Here is a 6,883-nt window from a genome sequence, read left to right on the forward strand (position 1 = left end):
GACATATATCCTCAATCTCATATGAGAATAATAATTGTTGTCACATGCTTATGCATTAAAGAGGAGTCCATTATCCGTTGTCCATGTTGTCCCGGTATGGATGTCTAAGTTGAGAATAATCAAAAGCGAGAAATCCAAAATGCGAGCTTTCTCCTTAGACCTTTGTACGGGCGGCATGGAGGTACCCCATTGTGACACTTGGTTAAAACATGTGCATTGCAAAGATCCGGTAGTCCAAGCTAATTAGGACAAGGTGCGGGCACTATTAGTATACTATGCATGAGGCTTGCAACTTGTAAGATATAACCTTCATAACTCATATGCTTTATTACTACCGTTGACAAAATTGTTTCATGTTTTCAAAATAAAAGCTATAGCACAAATATAGCAATCGATGCTTTCCTCTTTGAAGGACCATTCTTTTACTTTTATGTTGAGTCAGTTCACCTATCTCTCTCCACCTCAAGAAGCAAACACTTGTGTGAACTGTGCATTGATTCCTACATACTTGCATATTGTACTTGTTATATTACTCTATGTTGACAACTATCCATGAGATATACATGTTACAAGTTGAAAGCAACCGCTGAAACTTAATCTTCCTGTGTGTTTCTTCAATACCTTTACTTTGATTTATTGCTTTATGAGTTAACTCTTATGCAAGACTTATTGATGCTTGTCTTGAAGTACTATTCATGAAAAGTCTTTGCTTTATGATTCAGTTGTTTACTCATGTCATTACCATTGTTTTGATCGCTGCATTCATTACATATGTTTACAATATGATCAAGTTTATGATGGCATGTCACTCCAGAAATTATCTTTGTTATCGTTTTACCCGCTCGGGACGAGCGGAACTAAGCTTGGGGATGCTGATACGTCTCCGACGTATCGATAATTTCTTGTGTTCCATGCCACATTATTGATGTTATCTACATGTTTTATGCACACTTTATGTCATATTCGTGCATTTTCCGGAACTAACCTATTAACAAGATGCCGAAGTGCCGGTTCCTGTTTTCTCGCTGTTTTGGTTTCAGAAATCCTAGTAACGAAATATTCTCGGAATCGGACGAAATCAAGACCCGGGTTCCTATTTTTCCCGGAACCATCCGGAACACCCGAGAGCCGCCGGAGGAAGCCCCGGGGGCCCCACACCACACCCGGCGCGGCCGGAGGGGGGCCGCGCCGCCCTATGGTGTGGTGGCCCCGAGCCCCCTCCGAGGCTGCCCTTCCGCCTATTTAAAGCCTCCGTCGCGAAAACCCTATTACGAAGGACGAAACCCACGAAACCTTCCGCGAGCCGCCGCCATCGCGAAGCCAAGATCCGGGGGACAGGAGTCTCCGTTCCGGCACGCCTGCCGGGCGGGGAAGTGCCCCGGAAGGCTTCTCCATCGACACCGCTGCCATCTCCACCGCCATCTTCATCACCGCTGCTGCTCCCATGAGGAGGGAGTAGTTCTCCATCGAGGCTCGGGGCTGTACCGGTAGCTATGTGGTTCATCTCTCTCCTATGTGCTTCAATACAATAATCTCATGAGCTGCCTTACATGATTGAGATTCATATGATGATGCTTGTAATCTAGATGTCATTGTGCTAGTCAAGTGAGTTTTACTTATGTGATCTCCGGAGACTCCTTGTCCCACGTGTGTAAAGGTGACAGTGTGTGCACCGTGTGGGTCTCTTAGGCTATATTTCACAGAATACTTACTCACAGTTATGAATGGCGTAGTGAAGTGCTTATTTATATCTCTTTATGATTGCAATGTGTTTTGTATCACAATTTATCTATGTGCTACTCTAGTGATGTTATTAAAGTAGTTTTATTCCTCCCGCACGGTGTAATGGTGACGGTGTGTGCATCCGTGTTAGTACTTGGCGTATGCTATGATCATGATCTCTTGTAGATTGTGAAGTTAACTATTGCTATGATAGTATTGATGTGATCTATTCCTCCTACATAGTGTGAAGGTGACAGGTGAGCATGCTTGTGTTAGTACTTGGTTTAGTCGTGTTGATCTTTCTTGCACTCTAAGGTTATTTAAATATGAACATTGAATTGTGGAGCTTGTTAACTCCGGCATTGAGGGTTCGTGTAATCCTACGCAATGTGTTCATCATCCAACAAAAGAGTGTAGAGTATGCATTTATCTATTCTGTTATGTGATCAATGTTGAGAGTGTCCACTAGTGAAAGTCTATTCCCTAGGCCTTGTCCCTAAATACTGCTATTGCTGCTTGTTTACTGTTTTACTGCGTTACTACTGCTACCATATTACCACCATCAACTACACGCCAGCAAGCTATTTTCTGGCGCCGTTACTACTGCTCATATTCATTCATACCACCTGTATTTCACTATCTCTTCGCCGAACTAGTGCACCTATTAGGTGTGTTGGGGACACAAGAGACTTCTTGCTTTGTGGTTGCGGGGTTGCATGAGAGGGATATCTTTGACCTCTTCCTCCCTGAGTTCGATAAACCTTGGGTGATCCACTTAAGGGAAACTTGCTGCTGTTCTACAAACCTCTGCTCTTGGAGGCCCAACACTGTCTACAAGAATAGAAGCTCCCGTAGACATCACTGTCTCCCATGAGGAGGGAGTAGTTCTCCATCGAGGCTCGGGGCTGTACCGGTAGCTATGTGGTTAATCTCTCTCCTATGTGCTTCAATACAATAATCTCATGAGCCGCCTTACATGATTGAGATTCATATGATGATGCTTGTAATCTAGATGTCACTATGCTAGTCAAGTGGGTTTTACTTATGTGATCTCCGGAGACTCCTTGTCCCACGTGTGTAAAGGTGACTAGTGTGTGCACCGTGTGGGTCTCTTAGGCTATATTTCACGGAATACTTATTCACCTGTTATGAATGGCGTAGTGAAGTGCTTATTTATATCTCTTTATGATTGCAATGTGTTTTGTATCACAATTCATCTATGTGCTACTCTAGTGATGTTATTAAAGTAGTCTATTCCTCCTGCATGGTGTAAAGGTGACTAGTGTGTGCACCGTGTGGTTCTTGTCGTAGGCTATGATCATGATCTCTTGTAGATTGTGAAGTTAACTATTACTTGTGACGGTATTGATGTGATCTATTTGGTTATGTTGATCTTTCATGCACTCTAAGGTTATTTAAATATGAACATTGAATTGTGGAGCTTGTTAACTCCGGCATTGAGGTTCGTGTAATCCTACGCAATGGTGTTCATCATCCAACAAGAGTGTAGAGTATGCATTTATCTATTCTGTTATGTGATCAATGTTGAGAGTGTCCACTAGTGAAAGTATGATCCCTAGGCCTTGTTCCTAAATACTGCTATCGCTGCTTATTTACTGTTTTACTGCGTTACTACTGCTGCGTTACTACTGCTCATACTTATTTATACCACCTGTATTTCACTATCTCTTCGCCGAACTAGTGCACCTATTAGGTGTGTTGGGGACACAAGAGACTTCTTGCTTTGTGGTTGCAGGGTTGCATGAGAGGGATATCTTTGACCTCTTCCTCCCGAGTTCGATAAACCTTGGGTGATCCACTTAAGGGAAACTTGCTCGCTGTTCTACAAACCTCTTGCTCTTGGAGGCCCAACACTGTCTACAAGAATAGAAGCACCCGTAGACATCAAGCAATTTTCTGGCGCCGTTGCCGGGGAGGAAAGGTAAAAGGTACTCACACTCTGGATCTCGGCTACTAAGCTATTTTCTCCGTTGTAAGTACTCGAAGCTATTTCCTTTAGATCCTGCAATTGCATTTTTTTTGTTTCTTGTTTACACTAGTTAGGCATAATGGACAACAATGAGCTTCTTTTCTATTTCCTGATTTAAGACATGGATGGTTTGATGCGAAAATTAAAAAACCTATGGAACCTTATTTGCATGCTGGTAGTAATATTAGTATGAATGCTTTGAACACCATTGTTGATAATGATATAGAAAGTTCTAAGCTTGGGGAAGCTGGCTTTGATGAGCATGATATTTTTAGTCCACCAAGCATTGAGGAGAAAATTTACTGTGATGATACTATACCTCCTATATTTGATGATGAGAATAATAATGATAGCTACTTTGTTGAATTTGCTCCCACTACAACTAATAAAACTGATTATGCTTATGTTGGGAGTAGTAATAATTTTATGCATGAGACTCATGATAAGAATGCTTTATGTGATAGTTATATTATTGAGTTTGCTCATGTTGCTACTGAAAGTTATTATGAGAGAGGAAAAATATGGTTGTAGAAATTTTCATGTTACTAAAATGCCTCTCTATGTGCTGAAATTTTTGAAGCTACACTTGTTTTATCTTCCTATGCTTGTCAATTTGCTCTTCATGAAATTGTTTATTTACAAGATTCCTATGCATAGGAAGCATGTTAGACTTAAATTTGTTTTGAATTTGCTTCTTGATGCTCTCTTTTGCTTCATACTCTATTTTTCATGTGAGCATCATTAAAACTGCTGAGCCCATCTTAACGGCTATAAAGAAAGAACTTCTTGGGAGATAACCCATGTGTTATTTTGCTATAGTACTTTGTTTTATATTTGTGTCTTGGAAGTTGTTTACTACTGTAGAAACCTCTCTTTATTTTAGTTTTGTGTTTTGTTGTGCCAAGTAAAGTCTTTGATAGTAAAGTTCATACTAGATTTGGATTACTGCGCAGTTTCAGATTTCGTTGCTGTCACGAATTTCGACCTGCCTCCCTGTAGGTAGCTCAGAAAATTAAGCCAATTTACGTACGTCATCCTCAGATATGTACGCAACTTTCATTCAATTTGGGCATTTTCATTTGAGCAAGTCTGGTGCCTCAATAAAATCCATCTTTACGGACTGTTCTGTTTTGACAGATTCTGCCTTTTATTTCGCATTGCCTCTTTTGCTATGGTGGATGAATTACTTTGTTCCATTAATGTCCAGTAGCTTTATGCAATGTCCAGAAGTGTTAAGAATGATTGTGTCACCTCTGAACATGTTAATGTTTATTGTGCACTAACCCTCTAATGAGTTGTTTCGAGTTTGGTGTGGAGGAAGTTTTCAAGGGTCAAGAGAGGAGGATGATATACTATGATCAAGGAGAGTGAAAGCTCTAAGCTTGGGGATGCCCCGTTGGTTCACCCCTGCATATTTCAAGAAGACTCAAGCATTTAAGATTGGGGATGCCCAAGGCATCCCCTTCTTCATCGACAAATTATCAGGTTCCTTCTCTTAAAACTATATTTTTATTCGGTCACATCTTATGTACTTTACTTGGAGCGTCTGTATGTTTCTTGTTTTTGTTTTTGTTTGAATAAATGCTTGTGTGGGAGAGAGACACGCTCCGCTGGTTCGTATGAACACATGTGTTCTTAGCTTTTAATGTTCATGGCGAAGGTCGAATCTGCTTCGTTAATTACTATATGGTTGGAAACGGAAAATGCTACATGTAGTAATTGGTAAAATGTCTTGAATAATTTGATACTTGGCAATTGTTGTGCTCATGTTTAAGCTCTTGCATCATATACTTTGCACCCATTAATGAAGAAACACCTAGAGCTTGCTAATTTGGTTTGCATATTTGGTCTCTCTAAAGTCTAGATAATTTCTAGTACCGAGTTTTGAACAACAAGGAAGACGGTGTAGAGTCTTATAATGTTTACAATATGTATTTTATGTGAGTTTTGCTGCACCGGTTCATCCTTGTGTTTGTTTCAAATAACCTTGCTAGCCTAAACCTTGTATCGAGAGGGAATACTTCTCATGCATCCAAAATCCTTGAGCCAACCACTATGCCATTTGTGTCCACCATACCTACCTACTACATGGTATTTCTCCGCCATTCCAAAGTAAATTGCTTGAGTGCTACCTTTAAATTTCCATCATTCGCCTTTGCAATATATAGCTCATGGGACAAATAGCTTAAAAACTATTGTGGTATTGAATATGTACTTATGCACTTTATCTCTTATTAAGTTGCTTGTTGTGCGATAACCATGTTTACGGGGACGCCATCAACTATTCTTTGTTGAATATCATGTGAGTTGCTATGCATGTCCGTCTTGTCCGAAGTAAGAGAGATCTACCACCTTAATGGTTGGAGCATGCATATTGTTAGAGAAGAACATTGGGCCGCTAACTAAAGCCATGAATCATGGTGGAAGTTTCAGTTTTGGACATATATCCTCAATCTCATATGAGAACACTAATTGTTGCCACATGCTTATGCATTAAAGAGAAGTCCATTATCTGTTGTCCATGTTGTCCCGGTATGGATATCTAAGTTGAGAATAATCAAAAGCGAGAAATCCAAAATGCGAGCTTTCTCCTTAGACCTTTGTACGAGCGGCATGGAGGTACCCCATTGTGATACTTGGTTAAAACATGTGTATTGCGATGATCCGGTAGTCCAAGCTAATTAGGACAAGGTGCGGGCACTATTAGTATACTATGCATGAGGCTTGCAACTTGTAAGATATAATTTACATAACTCATATGCTTTATTACTACCGTTGACAAAATTGTTTCATGTTTTCAAAATAAAAGCTCTAGCACAAATATAGCAATCGATGCTTTCCTCTTTGAAGGACCATTCTTTTTACTTTTATGTTGAGTCAGTTCACCTATCTCTCTCCACCTCAAGAAGCAAACACTTGTGTGAACTGTGCATTGATTCCTACATACTTGCATATTGCACTTGTTATATTACTCTATGTTTACAATTATCTATGAGATATACATGTTATAAGTTGAAAGCAACCGCTGAAACTTAATCTTCCTTTGTGTTGCTTCAATACCTTTACTTTGATTTATTGCTTTATGAGTTAACTCTTATGCAAGACTTATTAATGCTTGTCTTGAAGTACTATTCATGAAAAGTCTTTGCTTTATGATTCACTTGTTTACTC

This window comes from Lolium rigidum, chromosome 7 (assembly GCF_022539505.1).
Source record: "Lolium rigidum isolate FL_2022 chromosome 7, APGP_CSIRO_Lrig_0.1, whole genome shotgun sequence".
Lineage (NCBI taxonomy): Eukaryota > Viridiplantae > Streptophyta > Magnoliopsida > Poales > Poaceae > Lolium > Lolium rigidum.